General features: G+C 41.7%; 1 protein-coding gene and 1 pseudogene across 1 annotated transcript in view; both read left to right on the forward strand.

Annotated features, from left to right (window-relative positions):
- LOC131193460 (zinc finger protein 850-like) overlaps positions 1 to 25,647 on the forward strand; it is a 43,166-nt gene that overhangs the window by 3,598 nt on the left and 13,921 nt on the right. The gene's annotated exons all lie outside the window — the stretch shown is intronic.
- On the forward strand, positions 14,648 to 23,704 carry LOC131189653 (zinc finger protein OZF-like; annotated as a pseudogene).

Here is a 25,647-nt window from a genome sequence, read left to right on the forward strand (position 1 = left end):
ATAATCATATTTAATAATACCCTCATACAAATTCTAGTTATCTAATTTAAAAAGTAATTTTCCAATCTACATCATTCTAACAATGGTGTACGTTATTAATATATATTCAACAATAATTTTAACTCTTTTTAGCCCTCTTATCCAGTAGTGGGATTCAGCCAGTTCGCACCACTTCGGGAGAACCGGTTGTTAATTTTCTGAGCAGTTTGGTGAACTGGTTGTTGGAAGAAATCATTAGGGCAGAGAACCAGTTGTTAAATTATTTGAATCCTACCACTACTCTTATCCATCATCTCTTGGCCGCTTCTGCGTTTTTAGTTTTTTTTTAAACTTGCTTCCGGTGTTCGTCTGTTAAGCCTTTTTCTCCCTCTATTTTAAAATCAATATCTGACTATATAGGTTTTTTCCCTCCCTCTACCTTTTCCCTCTGTCTGATTTCAAAACTATCTATTCCATGCCCCTTCTCTTTCCCCCAATTCTCTTTCTGTTTCCTCCATTCCCTCTTTAAAATTTTTACATTATTTCCCTCCTGTTTTAATTTCTTAATCATTATTAATTTTCGTGGTATCTCTTCCTTGTTCTTATCTTCATCTTGTTGGCATGTCACTTCTTCTTTCTCTCCCGTTTCTTCTTCTTCTTTTTTTTTTGAAAGTTTTTTTTTAATACAAACAAACATAAAAACATCTTCAATCCAGATATAGTGTCGGTAGGTTAATTACAAATCTTTTGTGCAATTTCAACATATGCGTATCATTGGTTTGTCTAATCTTACATTTTATCAATCTAATATGTATCCAAATGTTTTAATCAATTAATCCTTTAATTAACTATAATATTTTATTCTCTCATTTCATATAGATTATTCTAAATTAATATTTTATCTTATTCCATCATTTATTCCATCATCTTAAATCAGTTGTATCATTCAACAATTCTTTCCTTATTGAAACCTCTCTCAAATCTTTTTTAACATATTTTTCCTTCTAGCCATTGGTAAAATAAGTCCCATATCTTGTAATATTGTTTGTCCTCCTGCTCTGTAATTTCAAATGTCAATTTACTCATTTCTGCACATTCCATTATTTTCTTAATAACTTCATCTTGCAATGGTAATTTCTCACTTTTCCAATCGTAGCAAATACGATCCTAGCTGCTGTTACTATATTCACAATCAAATGTCTCAATTCTCTATTATAAGTTTCAGGTATGATCCCCAATAAAAAAACTTCTGGTTTAAAGTCTATATGCTTTTTTATCATTTTTTCCAACCATGTGTGGATTTTAGTGCAGTAACTTTTAGCTTCCGCGCATGTCCACCACATATGGTAATATGAACCAGGTATCTGATGACATTTCCAACATTTTTCAGATTTATTCTTGAAGATTCTGTCTATTCTTGTCTGGGGTAGATGCCATCTGTGAAACATCTTGTACAAATTTTCTTTATACGCAGTAGACATTGTCATCTTATAATTTTGCGTCCACAATTTTTGCCATGTCTCTAAGTCAATCCCATGCCCCCAATTTTCCCCCCAAGCAATCATTGTCTCTTTAACTTCTTGTTCTTCTAATTTAACCTCTAGTAAATATCCATATAATTTTCTAATTAAATTATCATCTCTACCTGTTAGAGTTTTATCTAGATTAGTCAAATTATTATAAAATCCTTCTGTTTTGGAGTCTTTATCATATCTGGAGTGTATTTGCAAATAAGAAAACCAATTCATTTTTATACTTTGTGTTTCTAATTCTTGCATAGTTTTTAGTTCACCCTTTTTATTCAACAATTTACTATATCTAACAATTTGTTCCTTTCTAAATATTATTGAATATGAGAATGCCTCGATAGTTGATACCCAGACTGGAATTTTTAAATAATGGTTTTTCTTAATCCTTTCCCAGTTTAATACCAAAGCCTCTCTTATGAAATGTCTTCTGAAGTACCCCTGTGTTTTAGCTTCCCCATTCCATAAAAAGGCATGCCATCACAATAACAAATCATGTCCTTCCAAAATCAATATTCTTGTGTTCCTTGATCCACATTAAATTTTCTGCTTGGTAATATAATTCCCAATTGGGCAATCCAAAGCCGCCTCTTGTTTGTTTATTTATTTATTATTTATTTATTGCATTTGTATACCGCCCTTCTCCCAAAGGACTCAGGGCGGTTTACAGCCAATTTAAAAGAGACAATAAATACACATTAAAAACAGACTAAAATTTATATAAATAATGGCCAAAATATTTAAAAACTAACTAATACAAAAAACTAAAACCCCATTTAAAATTACTTAGTCAGGCTAGCCCAGCTCGATGGAATAAAAAAGTCTTCAACTCACGGCGGAAGGCCCGAAGGTCGGGGAGTGGGCGAAGCCCCGGAGGTAGCTCGTTTCAGAGGGCAGGAGCCCCCACAGAGAAGGCCCTACCCCTGGGGGTCGCCAGTCGACATTGTTTCACCGACAGCACCCCAAGGAGGCCCTCCCTGTGGGAGTGCACAGGTCAATGGGAGGCTGTTTGTGGCAGTAGGCGGTCCCGTAAATAGCCCGGTCCTAAGCCATGGAACGCTTTAAAGGTGGTCACCAACACCTTGAATTGCACCCGAAAGACCACCGGAAGCCAGTGCAGCCCGCGCAGGAGCGTGTTATATGGGAGCCACGAGGTGCTCCCTCTATCACCCGCGCGGCTGCATTCTGGACCAGTTGGAGCTTCCGGGTGCTCTTCAAGGGGAGCCCCATGTAGAGAGCATTGCAGTAGTCTAAGCGAGATGTAACGAGGGCATGAGTGACTGTGCGCAGAGAAACCCAGTCCAGAAAGGGACGCAACTGGTGGATCAGGCGGACCTGATAGAAAGCCCCCCTGGCGATGGCCGTCAGATGATCTTCAAGAGACAGCCGTGAATCCAGGAGGACGCCTAAGTTGTGTACCCTCTCTGTGGGGGCCAACGACTTGCCCCCAACTGTCAGCAATGGAGTAAGCTGGCTGTACCGGGAAGCCGGCATCCACAGCCACTCGGTCTTCGAGGGATTGAGCTGAAGTCTGTTCCTCCCCATCCAGACCCGTACGGCTTCCAGACACCGGGACATGACATCCACGGCCTTGTTGGGGTGGCCTGGGGTGGATATGTACAGCTGGGTGTCATCAGCGTACAGATGACATCGCACCCCAAAGCCACAGATGATCTCACCCAGCGACTTCATATAGATGTTGAACAGAAGAGGTGAGAGGACCGACCCCTGAGGCACCCCACATAGGAGGCGCCTCAGTTGCTCTCTGCCCTCCTGTTACACGTCTCACCGTCGGAGAGATAGGAGGAGAACCACCGATAAACGGTGCTACCCACTCCCATCCCCCCGAGCCGTCGCAGCAGGATACCATGGTCGATGGTATCAAAAGCCACCGAGAGATCTAATAGGACTAGGACAGAGGAACAACCCCTGTCCCGAGCCCTCCAGAGATCATCAACCAACGCGACCAAGGCCGTCTATGTGCTGTAACCGGGCCGGAAGCCGGACTGGAACGGGTCTAGATAGACAGTTTCATCCAGGTACTGAGGGAACTGTCGTGCGACCGCACTCTCAACAACCTTCGCCGTGAAGCGAAGGTTGGAGACAGGATGATAGTTAGATAAAATGGCTGGATCCAGGAAAGGCTTCTTGAGGAAGGGCTTCACCACCGCCTCTTTCAAGGCGGAAGGGAAAACACCCTCCATCAAAGAAGCATTAACAATCCCCTGAAGCCAGCCACGTGTAACCTCCCAGGTGGCCAGCACTAACCAGGAGGGACACAGGTCCAATAAACATGTGGTCGCATTCAGCTCCCCCAGTATCCTGTCCATGTCCTCAGGAGTCACAGAATCGAACTCATCCCAGATGGAAACATCAAGACCAGCCTCTGCCATCTCGCCCGGTCCTACCCAATCTGCGTCCAACCCTTCCCGAATCTGAGCGATTTTATCTTGCAGATACTGTACAAACTCCTCAGCTCGCCCCTGCAGGGGATCTTCCAACGCTCCCTGATGGATAAGGGAGCGTGTCACCCGAAACAGGGCGGCTGGGCGGTTAACTGCAGATGCAGTGAGGTTGGAAAAATACTCCCGTTTTGCCACCCTCATTGCCACCAGATAGGTCTGAATTTGAGACCGCACTAGTGTCCGGTCAGATTCGGAGCGGGTGGACCTCCAATTACACTCTAGGTGTCTTCTCCGGCGCTTCATCTCTCTCAACTCCTCGGAATACCAAAGAGCTAATCGAGAACGGCGCCGAGTCAGAGGCCGCAAAGGCACGACCCGATCCAGAGCCCCTGCCGCCGCCCCTTCCCAGGCAGTGACAAGGTCCCCAGTCGAGCCGCGGGCCAAGTCCTCAGGTAGCGGCCCAAGCTCCATCTGGAACCTCTCTGGATCCATCAGGCACCTGGGACGGAACCAGCGAACCGGTCCCGTCTCCCTGCGGTGGAAGTCGGCGGTTCGAAAGTCGTGTTTAAGGAGCGAATGATCCTACCATGACAAGGGTTCAATAACTATATCCCCTAGTTCCAGATCATTCAACCACTGTCCAGAGACGAAAACCAAGTCCAGAGTGTTTCCTCCGATGTGAGTGGGACCCGTCACTAACTGGGTCAGGTCCAGGGCCGTCATGGAAGCCGTGAACTCCCGAGCTGCCATGGACTCTTCGCCCACCGATGGCTGGTTAAAATCCCTCATGACCATAAGTCTGGGGGTCTCAACCACCATCCCGGCGATTACATCCAGCAGCTCGGGCAGGGCTGCTGTCACGTAGCAAGGAGCCAGGTACGTGATCAGCAAGCCCACCTGCCTCCCCTGGCCCCACTTCACAAAGAGGGATTCACAGCCGGCTATCTGTGGTACAGTGGTCTCCCTTGTTCTCGCATCTTGCAGTAATTTTAATTTTATCCTCGCTTTTTTACCCTGCCAGATGAATTTAAACATTATTTTATTCAGTTCTTCAAAATATCCTTCCCCCAATCTAATTGGGATTGTCTGGAAAAATATAAAATTCTAGGCAATATATTCATCTTAATCGTTGATATTCTTCCAATCAGTGATGGTTGTAAATTCTCCCATTTTGCCAGATCTGACACAATCTGTTGTTTGAGTTAACTATAATTATTCTCTTTAAGTGTACTACATCTTGTTGTCAAATATATTCCCAGATATTTAACCTTATTTGTGACCTGCATTTCTGATTGTTCTGCCAATTTAACTTTGTTTTATTAACATGTTTTTTGTTAGGATCTTTGTTTTATCTTTGTTTATTTTCAATCCTGCCACCTTTCCATATTCTCCTGTCTTATCTATCAATATAGTTATTGCTTCTAATGGATCTTCAGTAATAAAAACCAGGTCATCCGCAAATGCTTATAGTTTATATTCTTCCTTTTGAATTTTATTTATTCCTTTATTTCTTCTTCTTCTCTAATATTTCTATTTAGTACTTCCAATACAAACAACAGAGGTGACAGCGGGCAACCTTGTCTTGTTCCTTTTTTTATTTGAATCAATTTGGCAGTTCTCCATTTATCATTACTTTGGCTGTTTTTTATGATATATGGCTTCTATAGCCTTAATAAACTTTCTACCAAAGCCCATCTATTTCAGTTGTAATAACATAAAATGCCAGTTCACTTTATCAAAAGCTTTCTGTGCATCAAGAAAAATCAAAGCCATCTGTTTTTCAGGATGGGCCTCATAATATTCCAGGGTATCCAGAACTATCCTCATATTATCTTTGATATGTCTTTTGGGCAGAAATCCATTTTGATCAGAGTGTATAAAATTATTTAAGTCTTTCTGCCAATATTAAAGCAAAAATTTTATAGTCTGAATTTAACAGAGATATGGGTCCGTAATTCTTAATTTGCTGCAAACTGGTGTCCTCCTTTGGAATAAGTGTGATATAGGTCTCTGTCCACGTCTCAGGCAGTTTCTTCTTTAACATCACTTCATTCATAACTTTCAGTAATGGGACACCCAATGACTCCTGGAATGTCTTATAATATTCCGCTGGTGGTCCATCTGGGCCCGGTGCCTTCCCGTTTTTTTGTTTTTTAAGTACTTCAATTAGTTCCATCTTTGTTATATTCCCTTCCAGCATCATTTCAGTATCTTTAGAGATCTGAGGTAAACTCACTTTCTGTAAATACTGCTTAACATTTTCCTCCTCTATACTCTCTTGCTCATATAGTTTCCTATAGTAGTCTTGTACATTTTTTTTCTTCTCTTCATTCCTATATCTGGCCTGACCTTGGTTATCCACTAGCCATGTTATTTTCCGAGATTCTTTCTCTTTTTTCAATTTATATTTATTTATTTATTTATTTATTTAATCAAATTTTTATACCGCCCTATCTCCCGAAGGACTCAGGGCAGTTTACAGCCAGATAAAAATACAGAAATCATACACAATAAAGACTAATTAAAAAACTTATTTAAATAAGCCAAAATTTAAAATTACAATTAAAATGATAAAACCCCATTACCTAAAAATTAACAACTAACCCCGGTTAAAACTTTTAATCCAGTCCCGCTTGGATAAATAAATGCGTTTTCAGCTCATGGCGAAAAGTCCGAAGATCAGGCACTTGGCGTAAACCAGGGGAAAGTTCGTTCCAAAGCGTAGGAGCTCCCACAGAGAAGGCCCTACCCCTGGGGGCTGCCAGCTGACATTGTTTGGCGGATGGCACCCTGAGAAGACCCTCTCTGTGTGAGCGTACGGGTCGGTGGGAGGCATGAGGTAACAGCAGGCGGTCCTGTAAGTACCCGGGCCCTAAGCCATGGAGCGCTTTAAAGGTGGTAACCAAAATCTTAAAGCACACCCGAAAGACCACAGGAAGCCAGTGCAGACTGCATAGTAGTGGTGTTACATGGGAGCAACAAGTGGCTCCCGTTACTACTCGCGCAGCTGCATTCTGGACTAGCTGCAGCCTCCGGGTTCACATATGCTAACCAGCTACCTGGTTTGTTGGCATTTTCAAAATAATTCTGTTTCACACCTCTAATTTTTTGTGCTAAATCTTCTTTTTCAATTAAACCCATTTTGTATTTAATTAATTCCATTTTCATTTTAATATCTTTTTTATCTGGAGATTTCTTTAAATCTTCCTCAAATTTCTTATGGCTGGTTTCTAATATTTTGTAGGCTTGTTTTTTCTTAGCATTTCTTTTCCTTATGTGATCTATCATGAGACCTCTTGCATAGGCCTTCACTGTATCTCAACAGTTTTGAACTGATGTATCTTCATTTTTGTTTTCCTTAAAGAAAAAAGGCAATTCATTCTCCATTTTCTGTACAAATTCTTTATCTTTTAATACTGTGGTGTTTAAAGTCCATCTAGTTCTCCTTTGTCCTTTCCATTTCATCATCATAGGGTTGTGGTCTGCCCAAGTATTGGTTTCTATATCGATTTCTTCTATATTAAGAGTCAATTCCATTGTCATCCATATCATATCTATTCTAGACCATGATAGGTGTCTATCTGAGTAAAAAGTGTATTGTCTATTTTCTGGATTTCTTTCTCTCCATGCATCTTTTAAGTTTATTTCCTCTACCATTCTAAAAAAAGATTTCGGAAGGGTCTTTGTACTTTGTTTCATTGCCTTTTGTGTTCTATAGTCTAATTTCTCATCAACTATGCCATTAAAGTCTCCCATCACACAAATGTTTTCATAGTCCAGTTCAATAATTTTCGTATGTAATTTTCTATAGAAGTCTTCTTGGTTGTCATTTGGAGCATATACTGCTACTATAAGTATTTTCGTATTATTATCTATTATTTCCACCATCAAAATTCTACCATTTTCATCTGTATGTACTAACTTTGCCTCAATTGTATCTCTTATGTATAAAACTATTCCTCTTTTCTTACATTGTGGCAGTGAAGGCCCTTTCCTGGGCGCCGCCAGACGACACTGACGCGCAACGGCACCCTGAGGAGTCCCTCTCTGTGAGAGCGCATGGGTCGGTGGGAGGTATTCAGCAGTAGGCGGTCCCGTAAATAGCCCGGCCCTATGCCATGGAGCGCTTGAAGACGTTCACAAAACCTTGAAGCGCCCGAAGGCCACAGGTAGCCAGTGCAGTCTGCGCAGGATAGGTGTCATGCGGGAGCCACGAGGGCTCCCTCTATCACCCGCAGCCGCATTCTGGACTAGCTGCAGCCTCCGGATGCCCCTCAAGGGGAGTCCCATGAGAGCATTGCAGTAATCCAGGCGAGGCGTCACGAGGCGTGAGTGACTGTGCACAAGGCATCCCGGTCTAGAAAGGCGCTGGCGCACCAGGCGAACCTGGTGGAAAGCTCTCCTGAGACGGCCGTCAGGTGGTCTTCAAAGACAGCCGCTCATCCAGGAGAACGCCCAAGTTGCGCACGCTCTCCATCGGGGCCAATGACTCGCTCCCAACAGTCAGCCGTGGACTCAGCTGACTGTACTGGGATGCCGGCATCCACAGCCACTCCGTCTTGGAGGGATTGGGCTTGAGCCTGTTTCTCCCCATCCAGACCCGCACGGCTTCCAAACACCGGGACAGCACTTGATAACTTCATTGGGGTGGCCGGTGGAAAAGCACAGCTGGGTGTCATCAGCGTACAGCTGGTACCTCACACCGAAGCCACTGATGATCTCACCCAGCGGTTTCATATAGATGTTGAACAGAAGGCGAGAGAATCGACCCTGCGGCACCCCACAAGTGAGGCGCTGAGCCCACCTTGCCTCTTACACGTCTGCGACGGTCGGAGAGATAGGAGAGAACCACCGATAAACGGTGCCTCCCACTCCCAGTCCCTCCAACCGGCGCAGCAGGATACCATGGTCGATGGTATCAAAAGCCGCTGAGAGGTCTAATAGGACCAGGGCAGAGGAACAGCCCTGGCCCTCCAGAGATCATCCACCAACGCGACCAAAGCCGTCTCAGTGCTGTAACCGGGCCGGAGCCGGACTGGAACGGGTCTAGATAGACAGTTTCCTCCAGGTGGAGGGAAACTGATATGCCACCATACTCTCTACAACCTTCGCATGCCAAGGTTGGAGACCGGACGATAATTACCTAAAATAGCGGGTCCAGGAAGGCTTCTTGAGGAGGGCCTCACCACCGCCTCTTTCAAGGCGGCGGAAAGACTCCTCCAACAAGGAAGCGCTCGTAATCGCCTGGAGCCAGCCTCGTGTCACCTCCTGAGTGGCCAGCACCAGCCAGGAGGGCACGGGTCCAGTAAACACGTGGTGGCATTCAGTCTACCCAGCAACCTGTCCATGTCCTCGGAGCCACAGGGTCAAACTCATCCCAGACAATATCACCAAGACCGCCCTCAGACGCCCGTCCGAATCGCCACAATTTTGGTCCAGACCGTCCCGAAGCTGAGCGATTTTATCGTATAGATAACCGTTAAACTCCTCAACACGTCCTGCAGCGGGTCATCCCGCTCCCCTGGTGAAGGAGGGCGGGTCACCCAAACAGGGCAGCTGGGCGGTTATCTGCCGGCGCAATGAGGAGGAGGCGTAGCAACGCCTCGCTTCCCTCAGTGCCACTAGGTAGGTCTAGTATAGGATCTAACTAGTGTCCGATCAACCTCTGAGCGGCTGGACCTCCAAGAACTCTCTAGGCGTCTTCTCCGGCGTTTCATCCCCTCAGCTCCTCGGAGAACCAAGGGCGGTTGGGATCTGCGCCGGGTCAGAGGCCGCAAAGGCCTGACACGGTCTAAAGCCCCAGCCGCAGCCCGTTCCCAGGCTGCAGCTAGTTCCTCTGCCGTGCCGTGAGCCAGACCCTCAGGAAGTGGCCCAAGCTCCGTCCGGAACCTCTCCGGGTCCATCAGGCGCCTGGGGCGGTACCAGCGTAATGGTTCCGTCTCCCTGCGGTGTTGGGTAGCGGTCAGAAAGTCTAGGCGAAGGAGCGAGTGATCTGACCATGACAAAGGTTCTGTGACTATATCTCTCAAGTCCAGATCCTTCAACCACTGACCAGAGATGAAAATCAGGTCCAGTGTGCCTCCCCCGATGTGAGTGGGGCCATCCACTACTTGAGTCAGGTCCAGGGCCGTCATGGAAGCCATGAACTCCCGAGCTACTGTCGATGGCGGGCCGGCAGATGGCAAGTTAAAGTCCCCCATGACTAAAAGTCTGGGGGTCTCCACTGCCACCCCAGCAAGCACCTCCAGGAGCTCGGGCAGGGCGGCTGTCACGCAGCAAGGAGCCAGGTACGTGACCAGCAAGCCCATCTGACACCTATGACCCCACCTCACAAGAGGATTCACCCGGCAATCTGAGGTACGGTGGTCTCCCTCGGCTCTAGACTCTCTTTAATAACAACCGCCACCCCCCCACCCCTACCCTGGGCCCTCGGCTGATGGAATGCACGGAAACCCGGTGGGCACATCTCGACCAGGGGCACGCCCCCTTCAGTGCCCAACCAGGTCTCCGTAACGCCTATAATATCCGCGGCACCCCCCTGAATCAGATCATGTATTAGGGGGGCCTTATTGGCCACGGACCGTGCGTTGCATAACATCAGACGAAGGCCCAGGCTCTGAGGGTCTTGACCATCCGGGGAACGGGGGAAGGGAGGGGGATCGGGGCGCGCTGTTTCTGTTCACACCTCTAATTTTTTGTGCTAAGTCTTCTTTTTGAATTAAACCCATTTTGTGTTTAATTAATTCCATTTTCATTTTAATATCTTTTTTATCTGGAGATTTCTATAAATCTTCCTCAATTTCTTATGGCTGATTTCTAGTACTTTATAAGCTTGTCTTTTCTTAGCATTTCTTTTCCTTATGTGGTCTATCATCAGATCTCTTGCATAGGCCTTCATTGTGTCCCAACGATTTTGTACTGATGTATCTTCTTTTTTGTTTTAAAGAAAAAAGCCAATTACTTCTCCATTTTTTTTGTACAAATTCCTTATCTTTTAATACTGTAGTGTTTTAAGTCCATCTAGTTCTTCTCCTTTGTCCTTTCCATTTCATCATCATAGGGTTATGATTCCGCCCAGGTATTGGTTTCTATATCGATTTCTTCTATATTAAGAGTCAATTCCATTGTCATCCATATCATATCTATTCTAGACCATGATAGGTGTCTATTTGAATAAAAAGTGTATTGTCTGTTTTCTAGATTTCTTTCTCTTCATGCATCTTTTATGTTTATTTCCTATACCATTCTAAAAAAAAGATTTCAGAAGGGTCTTTCTACTTTATTTCGTTGCCTTTTCTGTTCTATAGTCTAATTTCTCATCGACTATGCCATTAAAGTCTCCCATCATACAAATGTTTTCATAGTCCAATTCAATAATTTTCATATGTAATTTTCTATAGAAGTCTTTTTGGTTGTCATTTGGAGCATATACTGCTATTATAAGTATTTTCATATTGTTATCTATTATTTCCACCATCAAAATTCTACCATTTTCATCTCTATGTACTAACTTCGCCTCAGTTGTATCTCTTATGTATAAAACTATTCTTCTTTTCTTACATTGTGGCAGTGAAGTGAATATTTTCCCCAATTTTGGCTGTATCAATAATTGTTCATATTGTTTTTTAATATGTACTTCTTGTAAACAAATTATATCCAATTTTAATTTCTCTAATTTGTGAAACTTTTTCTTCTTTTGATAGCTGAGTTCAGTCCATTTATGTTTATCGTTATCCATTTCCTCCCTTCCATATTCATATTTTATAGTTAGGGTTTACAGCTCTAGTCGATCCTGGTTCATATTATGGTTTAACTTCCACCTTGCCACCCACAGTGCCTTCTTTTTCAATCATTGCTAACAATTCTCTCTCCTGCAGTTCAACCAATGTGACTTCTCCACTTATGTCCATTTCTTTCTCTTTAAGATATTCTGCATAAAATTCTCTAGCTTTATCTATTGAATCTATCCTGTATTTTTGTTGTTGCCATGTAAACACCATGCCTTCTGGTGTCAGCCATCTGTAATTCACGCCTTTCTGCAGTAAAATTTTGGTCAAAAAATGATATTCTCTTCTCATCTCTCCCACTCTTCTCGGAACTTGCTTCAACACCACAATTTCCTTGTCTTTATATTTCAGTGTTTTATCTCTTGCAACCTGCAATATTTGTGCTTTAGTTCGACTTTTTGGTGAATCTAATATGAACTTCACTTGGGAGGTTATTCCTCATTGCTTATCTTGTATGTAAAAATTTTGTCAATACCATCCATCATCTTTTCTTTACTAATTTCTAAGGCTTCAGCCAAAATTTCTACCATTATCTCTGCCAAGTTTTCTCCCTTTTCCTCTTCTATGTTTTGAAACCTAAGATAAAATTCTGTAGCTTTATCTAATGAGTCTATCCTGTATTTTTGTTGTTGCCATGTAAACATCAGGCCTTATGGTGCCAGCCATCTGTAATTCACATCTTTCTGCAGTAAAATTTTGGTCAAAAAATGATATTCTCTTCTCATCTCTCTCACTCTTCTCGGAACTTGCTTCAATACCACAATTTCCTTGTCTTTATATTTCAGTGTTTTATCTCTTGCAACCTGCAATATTTGTGCTTTAGTTCGACTTTTTGGTGAATCTAATATGAACTTCACTTGGGAGGTTATTCCTCATTGCTTATCTTGTATGTAAAAATTTTGAGTTCCAAGAAAGGAAACCAACACGTTTCAATTCAATCCAGTCCAGTTTTACAAACCAAGTCAGCCATAGGCATCCATCCCCCCAAAAAAGTTTTAAAAGACAAAGGAAAAGAAAGAAAAGAGAAAGGAGGGAGGGAAAGAAAAGGGTCTCTTTTATTAGTTCTCCGGTATTTATTTGCAGCTCTCTTTCCAGAGTCACTACATTCTTCTCAAAGAGTTGTTTCCACTTTCAGACTCTTTTGGCTGATAGTTCCCAGAAGAGCACCTGAATAAACAAACTTGCAAAGTCTCTTTGATGCTCTCCCCCACTATCTTATCTGAAACAAGCATAGAGTCCTTGAGAAATACAATAACAATTTTCTTACACCAAGAGAGAGTAGAGAAAAAAAACACAAAAAATAATATTTCCAATCCACTAGGTGGCAGTATTGCTTAATCTTTCCCTGCTTTCCCTCCTTAGTCTCAAAAGAAAAAGAGTTTTAATTCAATGCAAAGCCAAAATGTATTAAAAAAATATGAAAAGAAAAAAAAGTTTTCCCCAAAAAGGGCACTAAAAATTTTGAGTTCCAAGAGAGGAGACCAGCAAGTTTCAATTCAATCCAGTTCAGTTTTACAAACCAAATCAGCCATAGGCATCCATCCCAGAAAAAGAATTTTAAAAAGCACAGAAAAAAAATTACTTCTAAAATAGTCTTAGTTCCACCGCTCCACTTCTTTTATTCTCATTTTTAACCTTCTTTTAATCTCAGGGTGGTTTCTAAAAAATTTTTTTAACAAAAGAGTCTCTCACCACACTTCCTTTCAATTTCTTCCATTCTGGAGCTGTCCCAACTTCAGCAGCTTCTATGGCCGAATCTTCTTTACCGGAAAAAAGGGCTTCTCCTAGATCAACCAGGGACTTTGCGGTGTCCCTGAGATCGTTATGAGTATGCCCTTATCAATCACTGTCTCTATGGGACAGTGAGGTCCAAAATAGACCATCCAGATAAGAAGATATCAAGGGCAATCCTGGAGCTTCCAGGTTGCCTGTCGTGTCATCACGACGTCAGCTCTGCCTTCCCTCATTTCTTCTGATAACTCCATTTTCCCTTCATTATCCAAATTTTTGCTCATAATTGCTTGCGTTATATTTTCCAATCTTTGAACTATGCAGTCAAACATTTGGTCCATGTGCTCAAGTAGTTCCTGCTTTGAGATGGCTCCATTCCATTTAGCTTACAAGATTGCCAGATCACAGTTTTAAGTATTTTCATCAATACACAGACTATTCAATTTTGGTGCACCAGGGAGTTTTCTACCTTCTTCAAGTCACTTTTATATGTTTAGTAATATTCAAGAATCTTTTATTTAAATCTCCAGTGGTCTTAAGTTAGAAGCCTATCCAACAAGTATTCTCAGTCTTTTAAATAGTTATTTCCAAAGTTGCTTAGTTAGGGTTGCTTAGTTCATGTTTTATCAGCAGATGGCGCTCTCATTTCAGTCTACTCCAGCCTCTCTGCTTTATTGTTAAAAAATCCAATTTCAGTTATTTTAAGTTGTAAATCCAATAAATGAGTGATAATGATGAAACAAAAGTTTGTAGTTATAATTCCAATATTTAAAATGCCTTCTCCACGTCACACTTTTTATCTTTGAAAATCTAGATTTTTATTTGTATTTTTTTAAAAAATTTCTCCCCTTCTTCAATGTCCAGGTATTTTTCTGGATGCCTGGTTGCTGCTTTAACAAATATCTCTAAATATGTATTCCCTTTAATTTTCTTGGGGTCAGATTGCAATTAAATGTTTTTTCTCACCTAGTTTGCACACCATTCACTTTCTCCACTCCAGCACAGTCATTAGTATTCTGGCTGTCCCCAGCTTTGTGGCAGCCATTTTTGCTACTGCTGCTGCTCCTCTTTGGCTTCAGATAAGAGGACTTCCCTAAGCAGGGAGGAGAGATGCAGCTCTCCTCAACCTGCCAGGCAGTTTCTCTTTACTTCACCATTCCTCCAGAGTGGCTGTGGCTCACATTTTAACCCTCCGAAAGAGAGACCTTGGAACGGGACCATGGAGCTCACGGTTCCTGCTCTGAAGGTGCCGGAAGTACAGCTGGAAGTCCCACAGTAATTTGCTTAACAATTACAGAGGTACAGATGTAAGTTGGCACTGTCATGTGACATCATGCTTAATGATTGAGCTGCTTAGTGATGCAAATATCAGTTCCAATTGCGGTAGGTAAAGTAAGGACTATTTGAACAAGGATGTCACCAGAGGGCTTGTAGACAGTATTTTCTGTTCTTATTTGTTCTTATTTGCAGCTGAGGACTTCCATGAGCAAAAGTGGTGCTTGCACAGGCTTTCAGCATCATTTCATCAGTTAAAACCCCCACATCTCTAAATTTAGCTCAGAAGGTTTGACTGTAACCATTTTGGGACGTTTTGTCAGGTTGGAAAGACATAGATTTTCTGCACATATATATGTGTGTAGGTGGAGGTATCTGTATTTCTCTCTGTAGGGATATGTCTGCAATTATATAATCTATCCCCAGGACTTCAAGATATAATTGATGATACTCCTTTGTGTTGCTAAGAATTTGAGAATTAACAACTGAATTTGAATGGATATTTGAACATGGATCTCAGTAGTCTTCAATGTATCAAGTGAATCATCAATGTTGTTGTTGTTGTTAGTTGCGAAGTTGTGTCCGACCCATCACGAACCCATGGACAACGTTCCTCCAGGCCTTCCTGTCCTCTACCATCCTCTGGAGTCCATTTAAACTCATGCCTACTGCTTCAGTGATTCCATCCAGCCACCTCGTTCTCTGTCGTCCCCTTCTTCTTTTGCCCTCAATCTTTCCCAGCATTAGGCTCTTCTCCAGTGAGTTCTTCCTTCTCATTAGATGGCCAAAGTATTTCAGTTTCATCTTCAGGATCTGCCCTTCTAAAGAGCAGTCAAGGTTGATCTCCTCTAGGACTGGCTTGTTTGTTCACCTTGCAGTCTAAGGGACTCGCAGGTGTCTTCTCCAGCACCAAAGTTCAAAGGCCTCAATTCTTTGGCGCTCAGCTTTCTTATGGTCCAATCTTCACAGCCATACATTGCAACTGGGAAAACTATAGCCTTGACTATACACACTTTATCAATATTGTAAGTGATCATAAATAAGATAAGAGACTGTTCTACCATTGGGGCATGTTTGCTTTTTCATTGTAATATATACTTTTTTTCTTTTTTCACATCTCTAACCATTTTATAAACAATAAAAGTTACATTTTTCTTTGAATCTTACAGACAAAAAGGATGGCAATAAGAGCACTCGGGACAACTGTAAATAACAAGCAACGTTGAAAAGGGAAGAAAATCGAGCCAGAAATCAAAATATTTTCCAGTTCTTTCAGAAAACCACAAAATTCTTCTCCTCCAACAGCTGTTACACAAGAGAAAATCAAGAAATATTTCAAGCTCGAATAAGCAGATTATACAGAATTCAAGGATAAGTTACATGAAAAGTCAAAGGAGATTATATTTCAATCAGCAAAAAAGGGAAATATCTGGAAGTAAGTGGGGAGGAAAAGGTCAATAGTAAAGCCACGTAGAGCAGACATGAATGCAGGCCACATCCTGTGAGAAAGAAAACGGTTGAATGAAATCACCACTAAACAAGGTATTGTCCATATTTTTGACCTCCTCAAGAATATCAGCTGTGGAAAAGCTCCATAGATTTGCCTATTGTGAGAAAAGCAAAGCTTTCAAATCACAGCTGATTATGCAGCGAGGAGCTAGACAGGAGAAAAGCCATACACATTATTTCAATGTAGCAAAAACTGGTCAGTGTAGCTCCCTTGTGGTTCATGGAAGAAACCACACAAGAGGGAAGCCATAAAAGTGCTTCCAATGCAGTAAATGCTATAGTGAGCATGGCAACTGCAGATTGTGTGAAAGTTTCATTGGAAATTCCCAAGCCCTGAGACACTAAAGGACGCACAAGCAGGAACAACACCGTTTGAACATCCTTTCTTTGGGAAACATTTCAGTGAGAATTCCAGTCCGGTGAAGAAGCCAAGACTCGCAAAGAAGAGAAACCATTTGAATGTGCTGACTGTGTAAAAAAATTCAGTCACAATTCCAGCCTGGTGATGCAGCAGTAGATCGACTCCAGGGAGAAACGATATAAATGTCTAGATTGTGGGAAAAGCTTCATTAGAAATGTCCATCTCAGACAACAGAGAACTTCACAGGGAAAAAAACATCTGAATGACCTTTCTGTGGGAAAAGTTTCAGTCAGAATTCCAACCTCAAGATATACCAGAGGACTCACATAGGACAAAAATGCTTTGAAAGTCCACACTGGGGGAAAACTTTCAGTTGTAATTCAAACATTGGTGATACACCAGAGGAAACCCAAAGGAGAGTGTCCTATCTGTGGGAAAAAATTTTGTGATAATTCCAGGCTGGTGAGACACCAGAGGACTCACACAGGAGAGAAACCCTTTCAATGTTCTGATTGCGGGAAATGTTTCATTAGAAATTCCCACCTCATGAGACACCAGAGGTGTCACACAGGAGGGAAACCTTTTGAATGTCCTATTTGTGTGAAAACGTTTAATGATAATTCAATGATGGTGAAACACCAAAGAACTCACAAAGGAGAGAAACATTTTCAATGTCCTGATTGTGGGAAAACTTTCATTAGAAACACAGGAGGGAAACCCTTTGAATGTCCAGACTGTGGAAAAGGTTTTAGTCAAAATTCCCAACTCATGAACCACCAGAGGACTCACACAGGACAGAAACCCTTTGAATGTCCTGTCTGTGGGAAAAGTTTTAATGATAATTCCAGCCTGGTGAGACACCAGAGTATTCACACAGGAGAGAAACCCTTCGAATGTTGTGACTGTGGGAAAAATTTCAGTCAGAATTCCTGCCTGGTAATACATCAGAGGACTCACACAGGAGAAAAACCCTTTCAATGTTCTGATTGTGGGAAATGTTTCATTAGAAATTCCCACCTCATGAGACATCAGAGGATTCACACAGGAGAGAAACCCTTTGAATGTGGTGACTGTGGGAAAAGTTTCAGTCAGAATTCCCACCTTATATATCACCAGAGTACTCACACAGGAGAGAAACCTTTTGAATGTCCAGACTGTGGAAAAGGTTTTAGTCAGAATTCCCACCTCATGAGACATCAGAGGAGTCACACAGGAGAGAAACCCTTTGAATATCCTATCTGTGGGAACAGTTTTAGTGATAATTCCAGCCTGGTGACACACCAGAGGACTCACAAAGGGGAGAAACCCTTTGAACGTCCTGATTGTGGGAAAAGTTTTAGTCTGAGTTCCAGCCTGGTGATACACCAGAGGACTCACATAGCTGAGAAAGCCTTTGAATGTCCTATCTGTGGGAAATGCTTTAGTGATAATTCCAGACTGGTGACACACCAGAGGACTCACACAGGGGAGAAACCCTTTGAATGTCCTGATTGTGGGAAAGGTTTTAGTCTGAGTTCCAGCCTGGTGATACACCGGAGGACTCACACAGGTGAGAAACCCTTTGAATGTCCTATCTGTGGGAAAAGGTTTAGTGATAATTCCAGCCTGGTGAGACACCTGAGGATTCACACAGGAGAGAAACCCTTTGAATGTCCTGACTGTGGGAAGCATTACACTCAGAATTCCCAACTGGTGATACACCGGAGGACTCACACAGGAGAGAAACCCTTTGAATGTCCTATCTGTGGGAAACATTTCAGTACAAATTCCTGCCTGGCAATACACCAGAGGATTCACACAGGAGAGAAACCCTTTGAATGTGGTGACTGTGGAAAAAGTTTCAGTCAGAATTCCCACCTTATATATCACCAGAGTACTCACACAGGAGAGAAACCTTTTGAATGTCCAGACTGTGGAAAAGGTTTTAGTCAGAATTCCCACCTCGTGAGACATCAGAGGAGACACGCAGGAGAGAAACCCTTTGAATGTCCTATCTGTGGGAAACATTTCAGTGAGAATTCCAGTCTGGTGAGACATCAGGGGACCCACACAGGAGAGAAACCCTTTGAATGTCCTGACTGTGGAAATGTTACAGTCAGAATTCCCACCTGGTGAGACACCAGAGGACTCACAAAGGAGAGAAACCCTTTGAACGTCCTGATTGTGGGAAAAGTTTTAGTCTGAGTTCCAGCCTGGTGATACACCAGAGGACTCACATAGCTGAGAAACCTTTGAATGTCCTATCTGTGGGAAATGCTTTAGTGATAATTCCAGACTGGTGACACACCAGAGGACTCACACAGGGGAGAAACCCTTTGAATGTCCTGATTGTGGGAAAGGTTTTAGTCTGAGTTCCAGCCTGGTGATACACCGGAGGACTCACACAGGTGAGAAACCCTTTGAATGTCCTATCTGTGGGAAAAGGTTTAGTGATAATTCCAGCCTGGTGAGACACCTGAGGATTCACACAGGAGAGAAACCCTTTGAATGTCCTGACTGTGGGAAGCATTACACTCAGAATTCCCAACTGGTGATACACCGGAGGACTCACACAGGAGAGAAACCCTTTGAATGTCCTATCTGTGGGAAACATTTCAGTACGAATTCCTGCCTGGCAATACACCAGAGGATTCACACAGGAGAGAAACCCTTTGAATGTGGTGACTGTGGGAAAAGTTTCAGTCAGAATTCCCACCTTATATATCACCAGAGTACTCACACAGGAGAGAAACCTTTTGAATGTCCAGACTGTGGAAAAGGTTTTAGTCAGAATTCCCACCTCGTGAGACATCAGAGGAGACACGCAGGAGAGAAACCCTTTGAATGTCCTATCTGTGGGAAAAACTTTAGTGATAATTCCAGCCTGGTGAGACATCAGGGGACCCACACAGGAGAGAAACCCTTTGAATGTCCTGACTGTGGGAAATGTTACAGTCAGAATTCCCACCTGGTAATACACCAGAGGACTCACACAGGTGAGAAACCCTTTGAATGTCCTATCTGTGGGAAAAGCTTTAGTAATAATTCCAGCCTGGTGACACACCAGAGGACTCACACGGGGGAGAAACCCTTTGACTGTTCTGATTGTGGGAAAAGTTTTAGCCTGAATTCCAGCCTGGTGAGACACCAGAGGACTCACACAGGAGAGAAACCCTTTGAATGTCCTATCTGTGAGAAAAACTTTAGTGTGAATTCCAGCCTGGTGAGACATCAGAGGAGTCACACAGGAGAGAAACCCTTTGGATGTCCTGACTGTGGGAAACGTTACAGTAAGAATTCCCACCTGGTGATACACCAGAAGACTCACACAGAAGAGAAATCCTTTGAATGTCCTGACTGGGAGATGTTTCAGTCATAATTCCTACCTGGTGAAAAACCAGACTCACACTTGAGAGAAACCCTTTACATCTCTGGATTGTAGGAAAAGGTTCAGACAGAATTCCCACCTTCTATATCACCAGAGTGGACTTCCAGTCGTGGTGAGAACGGCTGGAAAATAGCAGGCTCTTTGCGAAACCCAGCCAGTAACTGCTGCCAGGAGACCCTATGGGATCATCGCGGGCTTGAAGGGGCGGTGAAGGAAGGAAAGGTGCTTTGCTGACCACGCAGAATCTGCAGATACCTCATTTAGGTCTGAAGCAAGCTCTCCCAAAGGGCAGCACGGATGACTGCCATTTTTCGCTGTGACAACTAGGACCACAAGATTTTTGCTAGAGGAGTGTATGGACAGAGCATTAAAATTGGGTGAGATAATAGCAACTTTTACCTTAAAGAGCTGATGCAAATACAAGAACATTAAAAGATAACTCCTAAGCCTAAAATAGCGGCGGATTGACACACGGAGAAATAAAAACCCAGAGAATTAAGAGGCAAGAGAAGCCCAAGAGAAGCTAAAAAGCATTGGAAGCTTGTGGGGAAAAGGCTTAGACAATTTGAAAAGCGATTCTTGGGAGAAATTGTTTTGACTATTTGTATTTTTAAACCCCCTGGATTTATCGATAATCAGATGTTTTTTACAGACTCTATAATGTGAGATTTGGCAATAAGAGTACCAGCTATTGGATGAAGTCAAGTACTACGGCAATTGCAGCATACTTAGTGAAAGTGAATTTAATACACACAAAGTCTAATGCACAAAATAGAAGCAATAATATCTGAAAGATGACCTGACCTTGACTTTATGTTACAACCTGGATAACTGCAAATATCTGATGAGTTATTTTTTCTTTTTTTTCCCTCTTCTGAAGATTTCAAAAGGAACTAACTTACACATAACTAAACATTATTAAAATTAGCTATTGGATCATAGATTTGAAAGATTGGTGTAATATAGTGGGCTAATCTGGACTTGGACTTTTAATGTTATTTAACAGAACAGTCTACAAGTCAAAAGAAGAAAGGTGTTAACAGAAAAGGGGGGGGGAAGAAAGAAAATTTGGACAATTGGGAAAATATATAATGGGAAACTTTAAAGTTGTGAATTAAAAATTTAAAAGAGTATAAAAGAAGGTTAAAAATATTGGGCTATTGGAATTATAGAAATATATTGAATAATTTTCATTACATTGTCATAAAATGGATATAGAGATATATGAAGATATAATCTTGATGATAAAAAGTATGAGGGAATCTTTAAAGAATGATAAAGACAGAAATGAATGTAGAAGTTACTCAACAAGTGGGGGAAAAAGATACTCAAGAAATAGGTGAGACTTTAGAAGAAATTCAAAATGAGACGCAAGAAGCTAAAGAAGAGAAAGGAATAAATAGGAATCAATTAGATAATTCCTCAAAAGCTTACAAAAGAATAGAGAGAAAAGAGAAAAAGTCTCCCTCCAAAAATGAAAGACTTAAAAAAAAATTATTTTAAAAAAAGAAGGAAATTTTGTTGAAGCACAATACAGCAGAAAGAGATAAACAGTATTCAGAAGGGAATGTTCAGTAGACATAAACATAACAAAAAGAGCTATAGAATTCCAAGAGAGAGAGAGAGAAAAGGCTGATTAAAAAGTCAATAAACGATGGGATTGTAAAAAGGTTAAGAGATGATGGATAATAAGAAAACCGAAAATATAAGAAATTACTATACTAAAATAGTTAAGTTAAGATCAGTAGATGGGAATTTAGGATTAAGAAATTCAGCGGTTTTATTAATATTTATAATGTGTTAAAATATATTGTGAATATTTATATTTTGAAAATTGTGGGGATTTTGAGATATAAACCCTGAATTGATTATTAATATTTGGAGTCATTAATAATTTTACACATTTGGATGAAAGTTAATAATAGCATTTAGTAGGGGAATAAATACATGGTGTAAAGAAATGTTATTTATATTTAAATGGATTAATGGAAAAACGATAAAAGATTATGAAATGAGAATAGTATTGTTGAAGTTGGAACAATAGGATTACACATACTGATTTGTATTATTATTGTTAATATTGTTTAAAAAGACTTGACCCAGTCAATGTACTGTCCACAAAATATGTATGTTTAAATGGAAAAATAAAAAAAATGTTTATAAAAAATATCACCAGAGGACTCAAACAGAAGAGAAACCTTTTGAATGTCCTGACTGTGGAAAAGGTTTTAGTCAGAATTCCCACCTCGTGAGACACCAGAGAACTCACACCATGGAAAAATCTTTGGATTGTCCAGTCTGCGGATATTACTTCAAGCATAAATCATCCCTTATTGCACTGAAGGAAATCCATATGAGGCAAAAGTTGAAGAGTTTAGAGAAGTCTTAAATTTCATTTATGATCTCCTGTTCACAAAGTGTAAGTGAGAAACTGACTAGAAATGCACCCGCGTGCCTACCGCCCCTGTCCTAATGTTGCGGGAAATAACGAGACCCACATCTCAGAATCAAAGGTAGCTGTATTTCATTTGTGCAAACAAAATAGATCCAGATTGATATGGCCAAAGCCAAATCTGGACAACTTCCTTATGGACAAACAAACATTTTTATACCTGAAAAAACACGAAAACATACATCATAACAGCATCATCTCAGCCTTGATCAGTTATTGGTTCATATAGATGTGCAAAAAAACAACAACAGTTTAACATCTCGCTCCCCCCACCCTTCTTCTGACAGGAAGCTAGCATTTCCTGCTTTGTTTCTTACTTTGCAGCATAACTCGTGTAGTTAGACATAATGTGTGAAATTGTGGTTTGCCCTTTTTAACATTGTTCTTCACCTCTTTCTGTTATTTAAAGAACGATCTGTTTTTGACTTACTTTTTGGGGTTCTGCCTTAGTCTTCCCCTCTGAGACTATTTCTGTATTTTTTTTTTAATCAGGAAATTCAGTCTCACTATTTCTTGTTTGCGGTTAGCTAAGAAGGAGAACACATAGCACAGATAATACTTGTTAAACTGGCCCCCACCTTTTTTACTTTCTGAGAGCAGTTTAAAACAGCAATTGATCAGAAAAGCAAAAACAGTTTGTATGATTATCCCCAAATTTCATCTTCTTCAGGCACCTCTTCCAATCCCCAGGGTCCAATCCGCACATACTCTCCACCATCAGGACTTCCATTTTCCAACTGGGGATCTGGGGCAAACTTATTTCTTATCAGCCCTTCCATCACTACTAATTCCTTCTCAATTGTTACTTCTTTGACAGATCTGATAACTATTTGTCTTAAGGAAAGCTAGATCTGCTATTCCACATAACAAGAATAACATTTGCTTGACCCAAGCAGCCATGTATCAGTACTTTGTATCAGTACTTTGTCCTCTGTCCAATCCTGGATGCTGCCCCCCCCCCTCCTTGTAAATCCTTTGCCACTTCTCTGACCACTCCAGATTTGTTGGTGTAAAAACAACATTCTTCTCCCAAGAATAGACATAAACCACCTTTCTCGGCTGTCAAAAGGTCTATGGCAAGCTGGTTTTTGCAAGACCAGGAGTCTCAGGAGTCTATCTGATCCTGGACTTCAACCAGGGTCCCAGGAATCTGATTCAGGCTTTGTTACAACTTTACAGCAGAATTGTACGTCAGCAACTTTGATACCAGATTATTATTCTTCCAAGGAATTACATGATTTGTATCTATTCTTTCATCATCTGAGTTTTGTAAAGTCAACTGCAATCACAAAACCCATAATCACAGTGTTCAGTTAAAAAAATATAAACACGGTAATCATAACTGCACGTGTTCATCATAGGAAAGGTTCAGAATGCCATTGTTCAACTGATTTCCATTTGACATACACAGAACACCAACCAAATTTTTTTTTTTACTCCACAGACACTTTGCTACGTTGAGGTTGTGAAGTCGATGTACTATTCTTTTTGCTTGCTGCACAAAGGAATATAATGTGTAGGATACAGTGACATTGAACACATAGTGAAGCACGACAGACTTAGTTTTCATCTTCTCCAGCTTCCCCTTCATCTCCCTGGTTTTCTGATGTCCGTAGTGTAAGATTATCTCTAAGTAGCTGCATAATCAGGGTGCTATCTTTGTAAGATTCTTCATTCAGTGTGTCCAGTTAATAGGTAAGCACACATACACATTTCTCCCACATCAGAAAAATACCCTATTTTCTCTTACCACACTACCATGTTCGTGGAAAAGCATGGACTCAATTGTTCCCCTCATTACTCCAGACCCCCAAAGTCCCTAATGTCAATGGTTGCAGTGGAAGCACTTGTCGAGGGTCTCTCTGTCTTTTTGCTCAAGTATTCAAAGAGGTAGTGGGAGCTTTCATTCTCAGGGGAATGGGAAACAAAATCCTTTCATGTAGAGCCATGGACATGAGAGTGAGGAATATGAATTCTGATAAAACTTTTTCTCTTGGTTTTCATTTCTTTAGCTTACAACAGTCAATTAAGAACTCTGCTCTTTCCTGTCTTCTCTCACTGCAGAAAGAGGCAGTATGTGTGTGTCGTGGGGAAGTGGGGGGTGCTGCCTTGAGACAAAACTCTTGTTCTTTTATTCTGCTCTGCAACAGGAAGGGCGGCGGCACAGTTGTATCAGAGTTGGAAGGGACCTTGGAGGCCTTTTAGTCCAACCCCCTGCCCAGGCAGGAAACCCCACACCATTTCAGACAAATGGATTTTAAGAATTTCCAGTGTTGGAGCATTCACAACTTCTGCAGGCAAGTTATTCCACTTATTAATTGCTCTAACCGTCAGGAAATTTCTCCTTAGTTCTAAGTTACTTCTCTCCTTGATCAGTTTCCACCCATTGCTTCTTGTTCTACCCTCAGGTGCTTTGGCGCATAGGGTGACTCCCTCTTCTTTGTGGCAGCCCCTGAGATTTTGGAAGACTGCTATCATGTCTCCCCAGTCCTTCTTTTCATCAGACTAGACATACCCAGTTTCAGGAACCATTTTTTTTTAGCTTCCAGTCCCCTAATCATCTTTGTTGCTCTTCTCTGCACTCTTTCTAGAGTCTCCACATCCTTTTTTTAAATTGTGTGACCAAAACTGAATGTAGTATCCCCAGGATGGTCTTATCAAAGCATTATAAAGTGGTATTAACACTTCACATGATCTTGATTCTATCCCTCTGTTTATGCAGCCCAGAACCGTGTTGGCCTTTTTTTTTTTCCTTTGGCAGCTGCTGCACACTGCTGGCTCATATCTAAATGGTTGTCCACTAGGACTTCAAGATCCCTCTCACAGTTCATTATTGAATTTCATTTTGTTAGATAGAGCCCAATGTTCAAGTCTGTCAAAATCCTTCTGTATCTTGAGCCTATCTTCTGGAGTGTTATAGAAATCACCATGTATCTTTGCCTCTATCGTGTTACTTTTTCTCCCAGCATCCTTTTCAAAAGCCATAGTTGCTCTAGTTTCTGCCCATAGGTCTGTGGGTATTGGGACTGCATTATAACTGGATGGGGATGCAGAAAAACACAACCAACATCTTTGGCCTAAAGCTGAGTCAGATTTGTTAATCAATGCCCGGCCCAATTCCAATGTTTTAAGTATATAATGTCCTTCTCTTAGTTGTTGCAAAGGTTCTCCCTCTTTCCTCTGACGCACTCCACCTTTTACCTTAAGAGGAGCAAGCACGGTCTTAGGATTCGGGGGTGTCCCATGGTATTGTCC

This window comes from Ahaetulla prasina, chromosome 2, assembly GCF_028640845.1.
Source record: "Ahaetulla prasina isolate Xishuangbanna chromosome 2, ASM2864084v1, whole genome shotgun sequence".
Taxonomy (NCBI): domain Eukaryota; kingdom Metazoa; phylum Chordata; class Lepidosauria; order Squamata; family Colubridae; genus Ahaetulla; species Ahaetulla prasina.